General features: G+C 41.8%; 1 pseudogene; it reads right to left on the bottom strand.

The window, feature by feature from the left end:
• Window positions 1-20,385: 20,385 nt before the first annotated feature.
• On the bottom strand, window positions 20,386-20,489 carry LOC145715709 (U2 spliceosomal RNA; annotated as a pseudogene).
• Between the last annotated feature and the right edge of the window lie 2,779 nt (window positions 20,490-23,268).

Genomic DNA, 23,268 nt, shown 5'->3' with positions numbered 1-23,268 from the left:
TGCATGCACTCTTTCTCTCTTAAAAATAAATAAACATTAAAAAAAAAAAAAAAAGGAGGGGCACCTGGGTGGCTCAGTCTGTTAAGCGTCCGACTTCAGTGCAGGTCATGATCTCACAGTTTGTGGGTTCGAGCCCTGCGTCAGGCTCCGTGCTGGTAGTTCAGGGCCTGGAGCCTACTTCGGATTCTGTGTCTCCCTTTCTCTCTGCCCGCCCCCCCCGCCCCCGCCATGCTCTCTCTCTCTCAAAAATAAATAACATTAAAAAAAAAAAAAGGAGCCTAACAGCATTCTTAGGACTCTCAAGCAAAGCATTGAGTCCAAAGGACATATGGTGTCAGGAAGCAAAGTCAGGAGTTGAGAAGCTTGGAGCTGGATGGAATCAGGTTTGAGAGACCAGGAAGGGGAGCAGTCCTAGGATACCATGGTGTGGCAGGGGTCCAGTGAATTAGTTGCCCAAAGTTGCTCAAGGTCAGAACCCCCATGTACCTGAGGCTTACCAAACAACCTGTTCCTCCCTGTTTTTAATGCCTTCTCCCCCTTGTTCATCCAAAGACTCATATTAAGCAGCGCCTAACTCTGTTATTCCACATGTACTGTTATCACTGTGTGCAAGTTATTTCATTTTTCTTATCCAACTTATTTAAAGTAAAAACAAAAACAGTTCACCCATTTCTCCTATCCCCCACCGTCTGCTTCAATATACCCTCTGTTTCTATGAACTTTGTTCCCTTTATAGATAGATTTTTTTTAGACTCCATATATAAAAGAGATGTCTTTCTCTGTCTGACTTATTTCACTTAGCGTAATGCCCTTGAGGCCCATCCATGTTATTGCAAATGGCAAGATTTCATTCCTTTTTGTGGCTAAATCATATTCCATTGTATATACATATACCACAAATTCTTTATCAGTTCATCCACTGGTGGACCAAGCTAAGTATTTATTAACACGGTTGATCCTCCCCACCTCCCATAAATTGTGAACTACTTAGTGTCAAAGACTTTGTCTTCCCCCTTTTAAGATCCTAACACTCAGTCAAGCCCTCACACATGAAGATTCTCAAGAACGAATGAATGGAGATGTGATAGATGCATGTCTAATCTGACTCCCTAAATCACACTGAAACTGCAGCACAGAGGGGCACCTGGGTGGCTTAGTCAGTTAACCATCCAAGCATCTCACTCTTGATTTCAGCTCAGGCCATAATCTCACGGGTCATGTGAGCCCTGCATCAGGGGATTCTTGGGATTCTCACTGTTACCTTCTGCCCCTCCTCTGCTCATGTGCATGAGTGCATGCTCTCCCCCAAAACAAAACAAAACAAACAACAAACAAAACACACACACACACAAAAAAACTCTAGCACAGAGATTTAAAACAAACAAGCAAACAGATAAACATACAAAGATGGAAAAATGAAGGGGAAGACAACAAAAACAAAATGTGGGATGTTGGAAAACGGATGAACTTAGCTGAACTGGAAAGCTGAATCCTATGTCAGCAGGGATGAAAGCCAAGAACTAATGTGATCCACACAGTAGAATATGCAAAAGGTTTATAAATCTATTGCATCAGATGCATCTGGAAGTGGGGTGAAGGGGTAGATTAGTGCAGAGTTGTTTGAGGAGTAATCCCTTCCCAGTGTCCCCTCTTCTACAGGCTCCTGGACAAATGTCCCTCTCAGCCCCAGCAGATGTCTGGAGGGTTAATCTCTTGAGAGAGAATAAAATAAAGGGTCTCAGACTCAGAGACCCCAAGCATGATGGAAGTGTGTGTATCAAACAGGAAGAGCAAAGGAAGGTATCCTGAATGCCGAGATCCCAGACTGCTTCCCCCACTCAGTTCCAGACTGCTGGCAGCCAGGTATCCACTCCCTGGGAGAAGATGGGAGAAACTTCTCTGGGAATGTGATAGCCCAAGATGAAGTCCAGCAGAAGGGACGCCATATAGTGTCTGTGTGTAGGAATCATGGTTCTCAGTCCCTACTTCTGGTCACAACACCTTATCAGGCAGTCCACAAGAGCCACTTGTGTCCAGTGAAGGTTCCATATCTTGTGAAGTATGTTATTTTGACTAATCTGCATTCATGTTAAACCTACAACCAGAAATATGAGTAGCATAGAGCACATGTGTACCAATCAAATGTAGGAACAACATATACGAGTCAGTCATTATAAACCCCTGAGCTTTCATAACCTGTTGCTAGTGTGGCAGTACATGCTGTCCCTCCACTCTCCTAACCCTGGAAGCCTTAGACTCTGACCAGATTCTCTGGATTATGTTTCCGTGAGACCTCTCATACCACATCCAGGCCACAGCGACAATTGAGGTTGCATCTAGGGAAGGAGAGTCACCTACAAGGTGACTAATAAGCTACTAAAGACACCACAAAAAAGTTAAGGTACTGTGGCCTTCTAGCCCAACCCAAAGAAATATGTGTGTGGTATTGTTGCATACTGATAAAGAAGGTCTAGTTTCCATAGATTAAATAATACTGTACAGTCTTTTCAAAAAGCTGTCTCTGATTCGTTTCCACATTATTGCATAAAGCCACTAGAGTAAATAAAGGTCTTAGACCTCCGCTGCTCAGACAAAGGCCCAGCCAGATGACCTGAGCTGAGACTTCCCAACTGATAAGCTCTTCCAGCTGAGCCACCCACAGTGGCTTTTCCAAAACCATGCCTTAAGGCACCATGGGGCACCACAGTGAACTCACAAGAGCACTGTGGGATGTTTTGAATTTTCAAGTGAAACAGCAATGCCTATTGCTCGCCATGCAAACCAGCAGTATTCAGTTCTTTGGACCTAACTATCTAATAAACAGAACTAGAAAGGATCTCTTTAGGCCTAGTGCACTGTGAATAAAAAACTAAGACTTCAGGTCAAGGAAGTTTGGAAACCCATACCCTACGTGAAATGCCCAGGTGCCATACCCACCTCACTCTTCAGAGCTTCCAAGAATCTTTTTCTCCCTGTTCTTAAATATGAGCAGATAACTGAGCATATCAGCCATCCAAGGAAAGCTCCTAACATAAGAAAACACACACATATGCAAACAGAAAGAAAAAGAAAAAATAACTTGAGAAAACAGAGACTCTGCATGAGGGGAAACTTCAGTGATGGAAGCAAGAGAGGAAGGGAAGGAAAGAGGGAGGGGGAAAAAAAGGATCAAGAGGTTTCTAAAAGAGGATCACAAAATGGTATTCTTTCCCTTCTCTATGCAAGGGAATCCTTAGTTAATATCACACACATACATCCAATCACATTTATTCAAAGTATAGATAATCTCTGATGGCTGCAAAATCCTAACCATAATCAATACATCTCTTAATATTTCAGTCAGTCCCCAACACTCAACTCACCCTGCAGGCTTAATAGATAATTAACTAAGACTTGTGTTCTACCAGTTTCTGGTGTGCGTCCAAAGGCACTGATAATGACCTTTTTATATTTTCGGAGGTAGCCCTGTATGTGATTTAAAGTTCTAACTAGGTAGGGAGGAATCGTGCAGCACACGTACACCTCCCAGTACAAATCCTGGCCTCCTACTTATGTAAGCCCTTGGCATAGGCCCACAGGCAAAAGAACAACGACAAACAATCCCAGCAACTCATAACCATATAAACATAAATGACAACATTCTTAAAATCAAATATGCCCCCTTCATGTCAAAATACTGCCATCATTTTATTTTCGAATTCCACTTTTATAGATTAAACACAGTCTATCAGGCAATTATGGGGATATTTTTGTGTTCTAACAAAAAAAAAAAACAACAACCCTAATGTCTATAAGAGGGTCATTTTGCTATTTAGTTTTCACATAGAATTGGACTAAATCATGGCAATTAGTGTAACGGAAATGTTTATAGCAATCTCTGATGGCAGTTCCACTAATGTAATGATTTAGCTCAAGCCCAGTAAAAACATGAACATGTATCATTAGGATGAATTGGAATCAAAAGCAAAGCAACTTTTTGCTTACAGTAATTCAACATACATCATCTCATCAGCAATGCCAACTATAAAATTAAGGATATACAATTAGTCAATCAGACGGTTCCTGAATTAATTAATTAAGCAAAGAAAATCAGCAAGCAAGGACAGGAGTACATCCAACAACATGCTTCCCTCTCTTGGAGCACTCCTTTCCATTAATTTTGATGTAGTTATCCAATAAATCACAGCGCTAAATCTTCCCCAAATCTTAGGACACCTCCCAGATCAACCTTTGCAAAATGCTTATATTTGTAGCCACCACTTGGGTTTCTCATAAACTCACCCTCCAAGAGGTGACTTGGCTTTGTTTCTACATCTGAGAGTTATTTGTTTTGTAGTCTGCCTGGCAAAGCTACACCTCTAATAACCCACAAGGGTTCATTCAACAGCTGCCAATGGGATTGTGCTAAGAAATGGGGTTAAATGTGTTCCTCTGTTAGGAAGAATAAGCAGAGATTTAGTAAACTCGAGGCTGAGATTTCAAAACAAGGAATGTCACTGGAAATAAAGAAGACCATTCTGTAATGATAGAAGAAGAATTGTAAACTGTCAATGGTGGAATCTAGGTGCTGGGTATATCGGTGTTCGCTGTGAAAATCTTTCAACTTTCTGTATGTTTGGAAAATTTCAAAATATTATGTGGCAAAGTACATGGAATTAAAATGCATGACAACAGTCAAAAGACAAATGATAAATGAAGTTAAAGTGTCCTTACATGGCCAAGGAAGTGCAAAGAGTAAAATTCGCAGAAGAATCAAGTAAGTCAGAAATCCACATTGTAATTTCCAGGGGGGAGCATTAACAGAGTAATAGAAGAAGCATAACAAACTAATGGGGTGGAGGTGGGGTTGGAATAAAAGAAGTTTCTCAATCTCTACAAAAGTAAGAAAGGAGAGAGAAAGAATCTAGAACAGCTGGGTTAAATAGAAAACAAATAGTAAAATGTAAGATATAAACACAAATACGTCAGTATTTATATTAAAAAAATTACCGAATACTCCAATGAAAGGACAAAGTTGGTCAGACTTGACTTTGTAAACCATTATGCTGCTTATAAAAGACATACTTTAAATATAAGCACAATATTGCCATAAATTAAAGAATGGAGAAGTGCACACTAGACAAACAATAATCAAAAGGAAAGCTATATTAATATCAGACAAAGTAGATGTTAATACAATAAGCATTAACAGTTATAAAGAGGGTCATTTCATAACCGTAAGAGGATTAAGTCACCAGAACGACATAACAAATTAAAACTTATGTATCGACCACTATAGCCTCAAAATATGTAAAGCACGAATTGGCAATAGTAAAGAGAAATAGAAAAACTGTGAGAGATTTTAGCAATCTTCCCTGAGGAGCTAAGAGAAGAAAGAAAGAAACAAAAGAGTAGGGATAGAGAGGATTAAAACAACATGCTTAAACTACCTGACTTATATAGAGAACAGTATAGCCAACAACTGCAGAATACATATAGATACTTTTCAAGCACACATAGACCATTTACTAAAATTTACCTGAATATAAACATACCAAAATAATGTTGAGAAGATTGAAATTATACACACCATGACCTCTAACCACAATGGAATTAACCTAGAAATAAGTTACAAGAAGAGACATCTTAAAATCCCCAAATATTTAGAATTTATTTATTTTTTTATTTTTTTTTAACGTTTATTTATTTTTGAGACTGAGAGAGACAGAGCATGAACGGGGGAGGGTCAGAGAGAGGGAGACACAGAATCTGAAACAGGCTCCAGGCTCTGAGCTGTCAGCACAGAGCCCGACGCGGGGCTCGAACTCACGGACGGTGAGATCATGACCTGAGCCGAAGTCGGCTGCTCAACCGACTGAGCCACCCAGGCGCCCCACAAATATTTAGAATTTAAACAACACACGTTTAAAAAATACTGCAGATCAAAGGAGAAATCACAGTGAAATCAGAAAATATTTTGAATCAAATGGCAAAAATATGACACATCAAAATTCGTAAGATACAATTAAAGCACACTCACAGGAAGAATCGTACTGCAACTTATTATAATGTAACAATTATCAAGACAAAGTGAATTTCCCACAAAGATAGTTGAATAGACCAAAGGAACATAATTCAGTCCAGAAACAGATCTACACATTACCAATCACCTGACTTGTGACGAAAGTGCCCCAGTGCCATGAGGAAAGAATGGTCTTTCCAATAACGGTCAACTGGAAATCCATATGAAAAAAACAAATTGAAATGGATTGTGGAGCTAAAACAGAAAAAAAACCCTATACATATTTAAAAAAATGAACTTGGGAAAAACAGAAACTCTCCATGAGAAGAAATTTCAGGGAAAGAAGGAAGGAGGGGGGGGGAGGTAAAGAGGAATTTGAAGAAGTTAAAGAATTTGCCTGATAGCACAGTGATTAATCTATAAAAGTGGACCTCTAAAATAAAATGATGCTGATAGCTGACATGAAGGGGGCACATTTGATTTTAAGAATGTTGTCATTTATGTTCATATGGTTACAAATGCTGGGATTGCTTGTTGTTGCTCTTTTTAGCTGTGGAACTATGCCGAGGGCGTAAATAAATAAGAGACCAGGATCTGTATTGGGAGGTGCACGGGTACTGCAGGATCCCTCCCCAGATAGCTGTAGAGCTATGTGTGAAAACCAAACAATTAAGTTCAATCTGGAGGACAACATAGTAGAATTTCCTCATGGTCTTGTTGTAGACATGAACAAAAAGCAAAAATTAAAAAGAAAAAGACTGACAAATCATACTATAAGAGAATTGTCATTATATAAAAGTGACCGAAGAGATTTTGATGCCATATTGTGAAGCACCAGCTATAAAACCATAATCTCATTATACTCCCAATTTTTAAGAATGTGTTGATATTATGTTATATATGTGCAAATGAACAAGGGTAATTGCAAAAATGTTAATAGTGGTTATCTCTGCCTGGCAGGGGTGGGTAATTTTTATTTTCTTCTTTATGTTTTTCTGTACTTAATTTTTCTCGCATCGACATATAATGTATTTATAATCGCTCAAAATAATATTTAATTCCTGCTATGGTATGAGTGTTTGTGTGCCCCCTAAATTCATATGTTGAAATCCTAATGCCCTAAATGATGGTATTAGTAGATGGAACTTTTAAGGAGATGCTTAAGTCATGAGAGTCAAGCCTTAAGAATAGGATTAACACCTTATAAAAAGAGCTCCAGAGACGTCTCTAGCCCCTCCACTATGTGATGACACAGTGAGCAGGTGCTAGCTATGAACCAGGAAGAGGGCCCTCACCAGAAGGCAAGTATGCTGGTGCCTTGATCTTGAAGTTCCCAGCCTCCAGAACCGTGAGAAACATTCTGTCGTTATAGGCTACCCAGCCTGTGGAATTTTGTTACAGCAAACCAAATGGACTAAGACAATCCCCCCCTTTTTTTAAAGTAATAACTTTACTGACCTAAAAATGTGTTATCAATCTAATTTTTGAAAACTGGAGACTTCCTTACTGCTGAAGGAACACGCGACCAGGTTGCAATAAGTCACTCAATATCTAATTAGGTGAGGAAAGTCGTCTGCACAGGTGTTTTTCAAATGTTAATTTAATCAGCAAGAACCATTCTTCAGTTAGCATCTTTCCAAAGAAAACCTACATTTCACCATAAAGATGGAACAAAACACCCATGTTTTCATCATCCAAATGCAAGTAAGTAGTGTAAGACATTAGAATCTGGCAAGCTTATGCAGAGACATCACATTCTATAGTAAAGAAGTGTTCATGGCAAATGGGAAGATCTGGTTCCATGGTTCCAGGTTCTGACCCAACCGAAAGCACTTAGCCTCAGACCCCGGTGACAGCATTTTGTGACAAGACCGTGGTACCCTAACTGTTAATGGAGGGTGGAGGAGAGTTTGCAGACTGGGTGAACAGGAGTGTCTGAAAGAGGATCTGAGGAAGGGGGTGTAAAGGAAATGTCCTCTGGCCAGAAGCAGAAACAACCAGAAGGAGCAAAGAAAATTGAGGAATGCCAGAAAATGACCAAATCTTCCTTTCTCGCTAAAGAATACAAGGTTGGTGGGTTTTTTTGTTTTGTTTTGTTTTGTTTTTAATGCCGTGCGAGAGACTCCTGAAAGCCAACTTAGAGAAGTTAAGGAATTTGCTCAAGGTCGCGCAGTTGGTAAATAATTGAGCTGAGATCTGAACAAAGCCTGTGCCCTCCCTATGGCTCAAACACCTCCCAGTAAACAGAGAAAGGTGAGCCAGACATCCCTTGTTCCTGCCCGGGACACCAAACAGTACTGAAGGCTACAGGTATCTATAGCATTATTCTTCCAGCATCCTGAATGGCAAAATCCCAGAAGAAAACATGACTAAACAATTTCCCAATGAGGTGTTTATGAAAAGAGGGGAGGGGAACTAAGGCGGAGTTAGGATGTGCAAATGATGTAATGGGAGTTATGGTTTAGGACTCTATTACCAAGGAACAGGAGCCTCCAATTTGCACAACATGGGGGACTCATTCATTGTGTGTTTATGTTTCCTGGAGTTCATGGCAGCGTTACAAGTGGATAAATAAGTTGAAATAATGAAAGGATACATCATGGAATGCTTCTCAGATATTTGCTCATTCTAAAACATGTGACATGCACACTTTGCTGCCAAAGTAAGGACATGGCTGTGTCCAACGTCATCGCAGGCCACTTTCCTGGAGGCATTAAAGGTAGTCCAAAGCTAAAAAGAGTCCTCTGCATTGAGGATGAATCGCCAGGACATATATTCTCAGACTTGCACAGACTCTCCTCATGTGAGGATCATGGTTTTGTTTCTCAGTCTTGTAGCTTTCTGAATTAATCAAATGATAATTATATCATCTTTTTAGTTGCTATTTTTCCTTGTTTTTTAAAAAAATAAATAACATTTAACTGCATAAGAAATAAGCACATCCTTATTGAATTTCTTGTGCCAAATAATATATAATAATGCCAAACATACAATGTCCTCTTTGACTACCAGCCCCATCCCACCACCACCATCACCCAGACCCCAATTCATTCCCCTCTCCAGAGATAAAACATCGTTGGGGAACCTGGGTGGCACCTTGGTTAAGCAAATGACTCTTGATTTCGGTCCAGGTCATGATTTCGTGGTTCATGAGATTGAACCCTGCATCAGGCTCTGTGCTGACAGCGCAGAGCCTGCTTGAGATCCTGTCTCTCCCTCACTCTCTGCCCCTTCCCCCCTCGCCTTCTTTCTCTCAAAACAAATAAATAAACTTAAAAAAACAACCAGCATTGTAATCAATCTGGTATGTATCTTTCCAGACCTTTCTCAATATACTTAAAGGATATAGGTACCCATTAATACACACTATAATTATATGGTGATACCTTTCACACAAATGGTGTCATGCCATGCATATTGTTCTTCAACTTGTTTTATTAACTTAAAAAATCTGTCTTGGCAGGCTCTCGCTGGCAATACGGGCAGCTCTACCTCATTCCTGCCTAACTGCTCCGTAGTTACAACTGCTGTGTAGTCTGTGGTACCGTGGCTGTGTAACCACTCCCCACTGCTCCCAACGTTTCACTTTCACAAACAATGCCGTAATGAATGTTCTCGTATATACAACTTTGGGCAAAAGTCCAAGTCTTTCTCTGGGACAAATGTCTGTGGGTGGAATGGCTATAAATTATAACAGCTTCAACAAAAATATCATTCCCTCGAGGCCATACCAATTCACACCCTCACCAGTCACAAATGAGAGTGTGTGTGTTCCCCAGTCTTTACCACCACTGGACATTATTGGTTTTCGGTAAACCCAATGGGCAAAAATAGTGTTTGACTGTTTTAATTTTCATCTCCCTGAGTAGTAGTTAGGGTGAGCAGTAATTTTTTTAAATGCCTGTTTTCTTTGTACTTTCCTATATTTTATTCTACTACTTTGATGCATTTGTTTTTTCCAATTAAATCCATAGTCCATCTGAAGGTCATTTTAACTGCGTATTTTTGGTATACGGAAAGGCCTTAATATTCTTTATTTCTTACAGTTGGGAAATCAACAATCTGCCCACCATTTATTTAATATTCCATCTTAAATCTACATAAATCTCTATTTATCGTGGGTCAGCTTTGGAACTCTGTTCTCTTCCACTGATCTGTTCCTATGCGGGATATTGTTTTAATTACTAACGCTTAATTGTATGCTTAATGTCTAATTGGGTGACATTGGCTGTTTTGTACATTTTCTTCCCAGATGAATTTCAGAAACAGATTGACAAATTTCTCAAGAAAATGCCATTAGGATTTATTTAGGTTTCCTTTTCTGTCATTTGACAAAGTTTTAGAGTTTACAGTAAAACGTAGGTCTGCGAGCCTAATTCCTTCTGGAATCATGCTTGTAATCCAAAGCACCCAGATATCAAAGCGAATTTCAAGAACCAGTGGCTCAGTTGTGATCCTGTGACATTCAGCATCACATAGCACTCATGTTACAAGACACCGCTCATTAAAGTTAAAATGTGTTGGAAATGTTTGCTTGTCTTGCAGAGCACTCACAGAACAAGTTACTCGCAATCCAAGGCTTTACCATATTTTGTATAAATCTTACATAGTTTTTCTTCGATTTCTTTCTGAGTTTTGTTTGTTTTTGTTTCTTAGCTGAGCACGTACATTTGAATTCACGTCTGATGTGACTTCACTGCATTGCCAGCGACTACTCTAACCACGACACAAATAAAATCATCATTTTTGCTAGGTGGTCTCCAAAACTCACGTCATCATCGTTAAATCCACCATTCCGTTTCCTGGATCCATATTTTGTAATTAACTTGGTCTGTAAACAAATAATAGAATAATCCATAAGAACATCACTAAGGTGTCCTGACAGTGGTGAGTGACTGGCAGAGCTGCTTCAAGAAATTTCCGCTACCAAATTTCTTCTGTGCTGGGCCCTCCACCTGCTTTCAATGAAAGCAGCAATGCTTTTGCTATTTCATACACAAGCATTTTATATACAATTCCATTTGAAAGCAAACTCCCCTGACGAAAAAGAAAACTTTTGTTTTGAAAATCACTGTGTCGCCGTATGAAACTCTAGAGACAACAGGCCATTTGTTCAAGGCTGGAACAAAATCAAGGCTTCTTACTAAAGAAACTGCTGGCTGGGCCTGTGGAAACCCTGGGGACCCAGTTCCTTGTCGAGGTTCGTGGTCTACAACCTACCGTGTCTCCTCGGCCTGCTAAACTGGGCTTCATTCACTACCACCTATTCTCTTAATCGTCAAAATGTAAGGTTCCGCCTTCACTCAGTATCCTGAGTCTTCATCAGAGAGTCTAGTTTTTTCTCCTGTACCTACCAGAAGTTGGCTGTAACTATGACATTTAGAGAAACTGCCTGAAGACTATCTAATCTGCGTACTTATCAAGGACGCTCAAGTTTTACCTTTAGATGGGAATCAACAGTCAGAAGGATAACTATCTGGGCCTTGTACGTTCAGCTGTGACAGAAATCACTTTCACTCAACTAAATATTGTGCCCTGGTTTTGATTTAAGGTCATTCCAAAAGTCACGAATGAATAAATCAATGAGTGAATAAATGAACCATCAAACTGAAAGAGAGTCAGTCTGCAAAGTAAGAAACTATAGTTTTGTCACTGTAGACGGTTTTGGTTTTTTGTTTTTTTTTATTTTTATTTTTGAGACAGAGAGAGACAGAGAATGAATGGGGGAGGGTCAGAGAGAGAGGGAGACACAGAATCGGAAACAGGCTCCAGGCTCTGAGCGGTCAGCGCAGAGCCCGACGCGGGGCTCGAACTCACGGACCATGAGATCGTGACCTGAGCCGAAGTCAGACGCTTAACCGACTGAGCCACCCAGGCGCCCCTAGACGGTTTTGTTTAAAAGCGTATTAGAAAAGGAATGATAAACTTAACCTCTTCTCAATTCGATTGAATTCTGCACAACCAAAATAGAGTCTGATTACTGGAAATACCTCAGTATTAGTTGGAAAGGTCAAGTCAAGTACTGTAAGACACGTATTCAACATAGAATTTGTTCTCAAATTGTTATTTCTATCTTTAACAATCTAATATGCTAAAACTTCAAAATGAGTGCTTGCTACAAAGGACTTGCATTGTGTTTATTAAGAGTGATTTAGCCAATAACTTGTATGGATATGATGGCTACAAAAGCTGTCCATTTCTCCCACTACAGAAATGTGCCAGAATTGAAGAGTTTACTAATCACTTACTATGCTTTAAAAAACTGTCCCTTGTTGGGGCTCCTGGGCAGCTCAGTTGGTTAAGCGTCCATCTTCAGTTCAGGTCATGAACTTGGAATTTGTCAGTTTGAGCCCCACATTGAGCTCTGCACTGACAGCTCAGAGCCTGGAGTCTGCTTCAGATTCTGTGTCTCCCTCTCACTCTGATTCTCCCCCACTCATGCTGTCTCTCTTTCCCAAAAATAAACATTAAAAAAAATTTTTTTAAACTGTCCCTTGTGGCACTCCTTACTCAACTTTGATTGGAAAAGTTACTTCCCGACACACACAAAAGGGAAAGAAAGAAGTGGGAGACATGGAGAAAAGGAAGCCATTCCCTTCATTATAAAACATTATCTTCAGGAATATTCTACATACCTTATGTTTAAATGCGATTTCTATATAATTATTATAATATTCTAAAAATGGTAGAACTGTTGGCCAGAAGGTATATTTCCCAGAACTTTCCGTGGGTGAGAAAGACTCTGCTCTCCATGTCACTCCCAGTGACTTGCACCATAGAAAGATGTGTGCTTCTGTAGTTGCTTAAAACAGCTTTGTTCTAGCCCACTTGGGGCTAATGGTGGCGGGGGGTGTATTGTGCAGCTTTCTGTGGCACTGACTGAGACTGGTTGAGTTTTTTGGTTTGTTATTATCCATAGTCCTCTGGATAATTTTCTAATGAGGATGTACAATTTTTTATGTTTATTTATTTATTTTGAGAGAGAGAGAGAAAGCTGGGAAATGGCAGAGAGAGAGGGAGAGAGAATCCCAAGCAGCCTCCATACTGTCAGTGCAGAGCCCGACGTGAGGCTCGAACTCACAAACCGTGAGATCATGACCTGAGTTAAAATCAAGAGTCAGGGGCTTGGGGCGCCTGGATGGCTCAGTCGTTTAGCGTCTAACTTCAGCTCAGGTCATGATCTGACAGTCTGTGAGTTCAAGCCCCACGTCTGCCTCGGATTCTGTGTCTCCCTCTCTCTCTGCCCTTCCCCCACTCATGCTCTGTCTCTCTCTCTCAAAAATAAATAAACATTAAAAAAAAAGAGTCAAGGGCTTAACTGACTGAGCCACCTACGCGCCCCAATACTGCATTATTTTAGCATTAAGTGTTATCAGGCTGTGAAGAAGGAATTTTTCTCTATAGAGGAATATAAAAGAATTATAGGGACCATTTTGTATTTTCCATTCAGTTTGAAGAATTAGTGCCTAACCATTTCTGATATATATTTGGTCTTGACATCTTGAGACTTGACATCTTGGACTCATAACCCATCAGAGGAGGGGCACCTGGGTGGCTCAGTCAGCTAAGTGTCCGACTTCAGCTCAAGTCATGATCTCATGGTTCGTGAGTTTGAGCCCCATGTTGGGCTCTGTGCTGACAGCTTGGAGCCTGGAGCCTGCTTCAGATTCTGTCTCTCCTTCTCTCTCTGCCCCTCCCCACTTATGCTCTGTCTCTCTCTCTCAAGAATAAATTTTTAAAAGACATTTAAAAAAAAACCAACATAAAACATCAGGGGAAGCCTGAGGTTCTCAGTGTTTGGTCTCTTCTGTTCTAGAAGCACACACAAGTAAACCACCTACCGGTGGCTGCAGAAAGGTACTGCACAAGGGACATAAAAATCAGCAGGCATGGAAAATAGATTAGTAACTCTGTTTTATTGTAATTTCTGCCTCAGTATCTGCCAGGGGATTTCTGGAACATGCTAAAAACAAAACTCTTCCTAGCACGTGGCTGAGGGAATGGACGTTCATCCAGTCATTAACATTCCCTGGCTCTGAAGGATGACAGAAACCCACAAACACACTCAATTCATCATCCTGCCGGCTTCCCTAATATTTTTAGGCTCATAAAAAATGGCTGAGAAGTTTCCAGGAGAAGAAACTGCAGATATTAATAAGAGCCCTGTGGGAAACCTCACTCTAGCTCCGCTATGGCCAAAATATCACTGACAAGACCTAGCATAGACTTGAGACCCCACAAGACATATTTTCTCATGTGTGGCATAAGGCATTTTGTTTTCAAAGTTTATTAAAATTGGAAATTAGCTGATTACGAAGCACCGAGGTAGTAAAGTCAAGCTTCATAAGATTTTTTTTTCAAGATATAACCTTCCCTTTCTAAAACAAGTGAGCAGTGACCCACCCACAAAGAAAGGTGTCTTTTCTTATGCAATCCTGAGCAACCACTGGTGCTCAAAACTACCCTTTTATGTGAAGGAGCACTTTATCTTCAAAGCATGTATTTATTCCTTCAGCACATATAATGAGTATCTACAATGTGCCAGGTATATCAGAAATGTATTATGGGTGCTCTGATTTGAAACTGACGATGCACTTTCCCATCGAGGCACTGTCACTGTCATTATCACTCTTAGAGTCGGGCAAGCGGGAGACCTTGTCCGGAACCAGGACTCAGGGGTTCCTGTTCTTTAGAGTCTGCTCTGGTGCTTGGGACAGGCAAACCCCTGAGCCTGCACCAGGACCTATCTGTCTCCCAGCCCCCCATTTCTCACCTTCTGGGGGTCCCCAAACCTATACTGTTTCCTCACACTGTAAGATCAGCCAGATGCCCCAAGGAGTTGTAGAACAGACACCCGTGGGGTCATCCCAGAGTGCCGTGGCTAAGTCCTGGTGCTCAGAGGGCAACCTGACAAATGCATAATCCTTGCTGGCCAGTGTGGTAATTTTCTCATGTGATCAGATGAGACTGTGCATTGGAATAGTGCTGATACTCTGATTTTGTATAACTCAAATGGCTTATACAGACAGGTGCCCCCCCCCCCCCCCCCCACCACCACACACAAAAATACTAACCTAGGACTCCCTCACACCCTAGGGGCAGGTCTGCTCATTAAATCACTGAAATGTTACAAAAGCAGGTTAAGTGCCTTTGAAAAGGAATGTAATTTCAATTTACATCTTAGTTTAGGCTTAAATTTATGAGCTAAAGAATCTCATAGGGATGCCTAGGTGGCTCAGTCGGAGTTCGCCTTCGGCTCAGGTCATGATCTCATGGTTCATGGGTCCGAGGCCCACTTTGTGCTCTGTGCTGACAGCTTGGAGCCTGGAACCTGTTTCTGTGTGTCCCTCTCTCTCTCTGTCTCTCCCCCACTCACTCTCCCTCTGTCTCTCAAAAATAGATAAACATTTAAAAAAGTTTTAAAAAAAGTTCTTATGGACAAGCCTAGGAACCTACCCAATATAAGATTTTTAGTATAGGGAAATGCTTTCTGATTACCAAACAACTAATTTTCAAATGGATTTCTGGAACCAATTCGTTCTAAATTGGAGACTATCTGTACTGCTCTATGTATATACTATAGCACTCACTTACAAAGACAGTCAATTGTTTCATGAAATTCTCACTGTAAATCCCTTTTGGGAAAGGAATTTCCCAAAGGGAAATTCAAGGTGCAAAGGAAACACCATGCACATGTTTCTGTGTCTTATTTATGTTATTCATGCATATGCCTTAGAACACCTAACTCAAAACACCGCCTATAGGAGGCACTACAAATATTTGCTGATCATCATTTTTAAAATTTTAATTTCTTTCTTTCTTTCTTCTTTTTTTTTTTTAGAGAGAGAGAGAGCGAGAGCACACATTTGAGGGAGAGAGGAAGAGGGGGTGGGAGAGAGAGAGAGAGAGAGAGAGAGAGAGAGAGAGAGAGAGAATATCTGAAGTTGGCTCCACAACCAGTATGAAGCCTGACTTGGGACCTGATCCCACAACCGTCAGATCATGGCCTGAGCGAAAATCAAAAGGTGCCCCAATCATCATTTTTTAAGTAGAAAGTCTTCATTATGTATTTTTCTTCAAATAACAAATGTTTGTAGGAGCTTCATAACTGACTGAGTTGAGACCTTTTACAAAGCAAACAAAACGAGAAAACTCTTATATAACGTACGAGAATATTTTCCTCAAGAAATTCTTCTGGCTTCATAATCTTGTCAGAACTGCCAATGTTTTCCTTGTAGCTCAACAACAACACAAAAATGACACAGCTCTCCATATCACTAAAGAAGGATTTAAAAAAACCCAAACGATGGAAAAATGACATACAAATATCCTGAAAATGATTCAAATTCTCTCAGTCAGGGAAAGAGTCTTTCAGTCTCAGTCTCTCCTATGTCTCTGTCTTTCACACACACACACATTTACAACATGAACACACACATACACATAAACACAAACTCACAACACGAACACACACACACACACACACACACACACACACACACACACCACTTGCATCTGACAGGAAGCAAGAAGACAATGTGGAGGGTATGGTTTAAGTCAGTGTGAACCCAGTGAGAACAGTCAAATAATCATCAACTTCCAAAACAGACATGTGATGATGTGAAAAGTGGGAGCCATTTCCTGAGCCAAAGAGAAATTGAGTTACTGGTTCAGTTAACTAAATATTTCAGTCGTAAACTTAACAAGTGAGTAATTTTCATACTCAATATAAAAAGCAACATTTAAAGAACGCTGCGTGCACATATTTGCCATCTATGCAAATATCTATTAAGACCGTCTAGTAAATGTGTTGCATCTTTTATGTGTTTAAGTGTCAATGATTATAAAACATCGTTAATCAGCATTACATGGTCTCCATGAAGTAAATGAACTCTTGACAGTTCCATGACATCATTTAAAAAGTAGGTTCTTTTCAAAACCCAGTGTTTATGATCTATTTTTTAAAATATATTATACATGCTGGTAACAAATCAAAAATCACAAGAAGCAACTGAAATGTATCATCTGAAGAGTCAACACTCCTCCTTGGGGGTTTCTGTAGGTCAGTATTTTCACAGTTCAGCTGAAAAAAATACCAGCCAGCCCCTTGCCTGCATGCCAGAAAGGAGATAGATCGCCATTGTCTCGGGTCCACACACAGAAAGTGCACCTTGCTGTTCAGAGAACTAAAAGGCTATGTGCTTCCTTGTTGAGGAAATCATATTTAAATATGCCAAGAGAACTTGATACTGTGTTTCCACATATCCTCCATGGAATAACCATTGCTTGCTTAATATATCTTGTTATGTAAATGTAGAATTAAGGTATCAAATTATAAGGAAGGAAGGAAGGAAGGAAGGAAGGAAGGAAGGAAGAAAGAAAGGAGGGAGGGAGGGAAAGAAAGAAAAGAAAAGAAAGAAAGAAAGAAAGAAAGAAAGAAAGAAAGAAAGAAAAGAAAAAGAAGGGAGGGAGGGAGGGAAAGAAAGAAAGAAAGAAAAGAAAGAAAGAAAGAAAGAAAAGAAAGGAGGGAGGGAGGGAGGGAAAGAAAGAAAGAAAAGGAAGCAGAGGAGATGGAGAAGGAGAAGGACAAGAAGAAGAATTTGAATCCTAAAGCATATAATGTGAGTGCTCTCTCACTGCAAACCTGGCTGTATCTAACTGCATGTGTTGCCGTCATTCCCAGTCTTCACCAGTAGAGTATCCTTCTCATATACAAAAGCGATGGAGGTGCCACTCTAGGTTAGAAACAATTTCCAAAAAATAGGGCCAACTTGCTGGGCTAGTTTGGTAGAGAATACTCACTCTGAGCGTCACCACCTTTCACCCGTGGTGGAGAAGTGACCAGCCTGAGAGGGACCGAGGAGGCTCACAACCAGGTGCCCACACTGCCCCTGCAAGAGGAGGCTTGTGAAGACAGCTGCATCCTTGGAGGGTTCTGTTTAGAGTTTCCTCCCCTTCAGCCCGTCTCGGGCTCTTCCCACCTTCCGTCTTACTCCACCCTCCACCCAGTCCTTCGGGAAGATAATGACCCCTTCCTAAGTGCCTGTCTTCTCCATTATCTTTGTGCCATAGCTGAAAGATCACACCGCCCTCACCTCCAAGAGTTGTACTCTATCTTCCTCTTTTTACTCCTGTCTGACCTAATTTCCAAGAATCTTCCTCCAGATCCATCAGTTCTAAGCAAACAGGAATCCTTAAGAACTGACAGCAATGTTCCAAAGCAGGGGGCCGTAAACATACTTTTCCAACTCCAGAAATGTAGTGGAATTCTCTAAAACAGATACTTTGATTTCACGTTAACACGAAGAAAACTTTGATGACTGGTGCTCCAGAGTGAATTGGGTCCCCCCACCGCCACCAAATTCATATGTGTAAACACTAACCAGTGCGGTGATGGGATTTGGAGGCAGGGCCTTCCGGAGATAATTGGGTTTAGATAAGATCATCAGGATGGGGCCCTCCTGATGGGATGAGTACCTTTAGAAAAAGAGATGCCAAATCTGTGTGTGTATCTGCCTGTCTGCCTATCTGTTTCTCTCTCTCCTCCCCAGAGGAAGATACAGCAACAAGGTTGACAGTCTGCAAGCCAGGGAGAGAGCTCTCACCAACACTTGACCAGACTCCCAGCTTCCCGATTTCAGGAGACGGCAGTGGAGCTTAATGCTGACACATGTTAGAGCTAGTTTTTTATCTGTTCTGGAAGTTTTCCCTAGCCTTTTCTCTTGGTCTCATCCAAAATAAAGATCCCCACACGCACACCCCACCATACCTGTTACTCACACATAAAATGTTCTGATTTATAGACACAGAACGTACGTTAGTGGTTGCTTCGAGTCGGGAGGGGCGGTGAGGAGAACAGAAGAGAAGAGCTCAGGGAAAGTTTCCTTTTGAGGTGATGAACTGTTCCAAAATTGACTCTGGTGATGGTTGCACATATCGGTGAATACGTGAAAGACCACTGAACTGTATGCTTTCAATGGGTGAATTGTATGATAGACAATGACGATGCAATCGTAACTGAGTTAAACTCAACAAGGCTGTTGTTGAAATGCATGTCTGGTTTGAACCTGAGCATCCACTCCTGAGGACAGTGGACAGAAGGAAAGGGAGAAAGGGATAGCAGCCGAAGTCATGCCTTTGTGGCGTAGACTTGACATTCGGGAAAAGAATCAGGGTCATCATCTAGTTTGTTTCCCCCCATCGAACCGCCCTCTTTGGAGAGCCAGGTCCCGGCATCAGGGTCAGAGAAGGTTCTTGCATCTTATGCAGAGTAGAAGGGCATTCCTTCCCACAGCCACAGCCTGTCCCAGACCACTGACTGCCTTGTCAAAGCCCCACTCAGGAAAGATTCGATTAGCATAAGGGATCATACAGGTGGAGACACAGGGGTGAATCACGTCTTGGAAACCCGGTGGTAGTAAGCAGGCTACGGGAACCCCGGGCTGGCCTCTCCAGCAGGAACACATTAACATGCAGATCTGGCAGAATGGTTTCCCCTCCTCCTTGGAACACACCTCCTGCCTGATTCCTATCCAAAATTCTAATTAATAGGAATCCATATTTTCACACAGCTCTGGCAGTTTGAATATGCAAGTGCCTATTCAATGCTCCAGAGACCCCAAGCACCCTTTCAGAGCACATGGCTCTATACAAGGGCTCCTGAAATGCAGCCGCTGCCTCGCTGTCACCATCCTGAGAGCGTGGCAGCTGCACTCCCCGAAGCCAGCAGAGTGGGTCCCGTGCACAGAAGACATGCCTCAGCTCCCATCCACCATCTGCCTGGTTGGTGGGTGCACAGCCTCGGCACAGACAGACAGCTGCCCCTGACAATGGGGAAAACAGCAGCACTTCCTCAGCGCCGTTGGCAACAAGAAAAAAATTTCCCACAGAAAGAATATGTGAAATTGCTGCAAATTTCGGATGCGACTGCTATTATGCCTCCTCACAGCTAAATGATCACACTCAGTAGGATCGGTTCTGTTTAGCGACTGTAACAATTAGACACATTTATACAGAATAAGACACTAACAAGGCTAAAAGACTATTGTCCTGGACAAAGAGTTCCTCTCATGGGCTCTACCATAATAAATGATACCTTTTATGGGGGGAAAAAAAAAAAAGCCTCTTCCAAAACACTCTTTTAAGTAAAATGACTGTCACTAATTACCTTGTTGTGAGCACAAATAAAAATTACTTTCTTCAAAAATTCTAACTCTAAATAAATTACTCTAATCCAAAAGATGTACTCAATTAATTCTTTATTAAAATCTAAGTGATTGTTCTCGGGTGCTACATTACAAAGCTAAATGGTGCCCGGAAAACATTTATCACTTAGCTAAAGCAATTGGAGTATTTCCTTAGAAAAAGTTTCAAAAGTTAAAAAAAAAGATTCAAGGTTTGTCTATACAAGTCAAGCCTCTAAGATAAAAAATATATATACACAAATATAATTATACACTTGATCTTAGCCAAAAGGCAGAGAAGCGATACACAAATATAACTATAAAGGAAATTTCTCCTTTAAGGAATAAACACCCAAATTTTCAAATGTGACTTATTTGGATCCCTGCACAGTTCTCACGCAGCCATCCAAGTTCAGGTACGCCCTTCCTGATCACTCCCCTCCCCCGCCCCATGGTGTCATCAATGCTTAGCTGCTACAGTGATGTTGACACAGTTGTGAACTTTAGTTCTTTGGTTAAAAATAACTCAGTTTGTTTATTGGGCAAAGCACTTCCTGGAAGATATGGCACATAATCCAAAATGAGAAACTTTTTCAGAATTGTCCTACTACAGATCTATTTGCATCAGTTAGAACTATGTCCAATTGTGAGTAAAAAGAAGCCCTTTCTGACTCACATCTAACAATGGCTTACACAAGATGGAAGCTTATTTCTCTTGTATGTAAAAAGAATATGGAAGTGGGACTCCAGAATTGGTTTGTCGGTTTCACGGCATAGGCAGGGCAGCCGTCTTCTCCTATTACGCCGCTGTAATACCCTCAACATGTTTCACTTCATAGCGCAAGATGGCTGCTCAAACTCCAGCCATCTTATCCACATTCCAGCCAGTCAAGGGAGGAATGGAAAAAGAACATAACCAGCCCTCTAAAGACACCTCCTGGAAGCTGCGCACAACACTCCCCTGCATGCCCCTGGCCAGGCTTAGAGCCCTAGTAACTGCAAGATGGCTGGAAGGTGCAGACTGCATCTAGGCATCCAGGTGACTAGCTATTACTAAGGAAGAAGGGGACGGTGGATCCTGGGAAACAAACAGCAGTCCCGCTCACAGCATCTGAGAGGCAAGCTGCTGCTAACAACGAGGTGCAGCCCCACAATAATTCAGATTTCGTTGTTATTGCTGGACACTGGATTTAGCAGACCTTGAAGGATGAGGTCTGCAGTCATCCTGCTAACAGCTGCACCCACCACACCGGGGAGCGGCAAACTGCCTGTGAAGGACTGGATAATAAGTCTCTAGGCTCCGGGGGCCATACAGTCTGCTTCGTAGCACAAAGGGAGCCATAGATCATGCATAAACAAACGGGACCTGCTGTGTTCTAGTCAAACTTTTCTCCAAAATGCCAACAACTGCTCCATACCACCGGTTTTCTTAGAGTTATTGATCATGTACCACTACCAAAAAGTGTATGAGCATACTCCCCATTTAATGTTCACTTATAAAACATATATATGTAACCCCTTACTAACATATGATGTACATGCTATACCACACAAAAATAGAAATTGAAAGAGGAGGTTTAAAATACATAGGTAGTGGGGCCCCTGGGTGGCTCCGTTGGTTGAGCGTCTGACTTCTACTCAGGTCATGCCCTCGCCATCCATGGGTTCAATCCCCGCGTCGGGCTCTGTGCTGACGGCTCAGAGCCTGGAGCCTGCTTGGGATTCTCTGTCTCCCTCTCTCTCTCTGCCCCTCCTCTGCTCACAGTCTGTCTCTCTCTCTCTCTCAAAAATAAATAAACAACAAAAAATTTTAATACATAGGTAGAACTCGCCCATATTTTCTTCCTATGCTCCAAATGACTGTCTTGTACAGCCCACTTCGGGACAACCACCTTGGTCACTGGTTGTCATTTGTGGACGCTGTTTATGGAGCGCCATTGTGTGCCAACACTCTGCCTGGCCCTCAGGACACAGTGACTAATTAGCCACTCCCTTGCTCTCAGAGAGCTGGGATCCTGGAAAAAGAGGAGAAAATTTTGGAGGGCACTGTGATGCACTGTCCAGATTCTCCTTCCAGGCAGGACTGTGGCCCCAAACGTTAGGAGTGCCGTAAACAGATAGCAGTCAGCTTGCTAGAGCCTGCTCAGCTGGAGAGAGCTCCCCGCCCCCCACCCCAAAGGCACGCTCACGTCCAACGACTCATCGTGTGGGGATTTACAAGCCATCTTGCCCCAACTAAGGAGGACTCTGAAGGGCCATTCTGGCTCCAGAGCTTCCCACGGGGTCAGCCAGACTGTCACTGGCCTGCCTCACACCCCCACCTCATTCTCTGTCCACGGGCTTCCTCTCCCCTTCCTTCCACAGGTATTGATCCCAGGAGGAATTGAGTGTGAAAGATATATTAACAGCAGTGCAGTGCGATAAAGTGATTCTTTCAAGGGCACTCTGCTGGAATTCAAGGAAGGCACAGGTCAAGGGGTACTCACATCGGCTTGGGGCACCTCAGTCTATGTGTGTGGGGACAAGGGGAGGCAGGGAAGAATGTTGGTGGAGGGAAGGTCGGCCATTCTTTAAAACTTTGTAGGGGAGGTTTGGCCTCATACCAATTCTTAACAATTCTTGGTGTTTGCCAGGAGGGGAAGAGAAAGAGAAGAGCATTCCAGGCAAAGGAAGCCCCATGAGCAACGACCAACAACATTGCATGGGATGCTTGGAGAAACTGTAAATTTATGCTATGTCTAGGTCACTGATAGCTAAGGAGGTAGACAGGGGCCAGCCGGCGGTGTTTCTAACGACATTCTAATGAGTTTGGTCCGTAAGCTTTAGGTCCTTGCTACACACTTGTTTCCCGGACCAGTAACAACAGCATCTTCTGGAAACTTGTTAAAACTGCAGAAGCTCAAGCACAACCCCAGATCCACTGAATCAGAATCTGCATCTTCACAAGCTCCCCAGGTGATGTGTAGACGGGTAACGTAATCTACATAGTGTCAGGACAACACTACCTGTGCATAATGTATACATAAATACATAAGTTGGGGATGCATGCTCAGAAATATTTAAAGACCTCCACTCTGAGCAATG

Source organism: Panthera onca, chromosome C1 (assembly GCF_046562875.1).
Source record: "Panthera onca isolate mPanOnc1 chromosome C1, mPanOnc1 haplotype 2, whole genome shotgun sequence".
Classification (NCBI taxonomy): Eukaryota; Metazoa; Chordata; class Mammalia; order Carnivora; family Felidae; genus Panthera; species Panthera onca.
The sequence above is the reverse complement of the archived record's forward strand: the minus strand, read 5'-3'. Positions and strand labels throughout refer to the sequence as shown.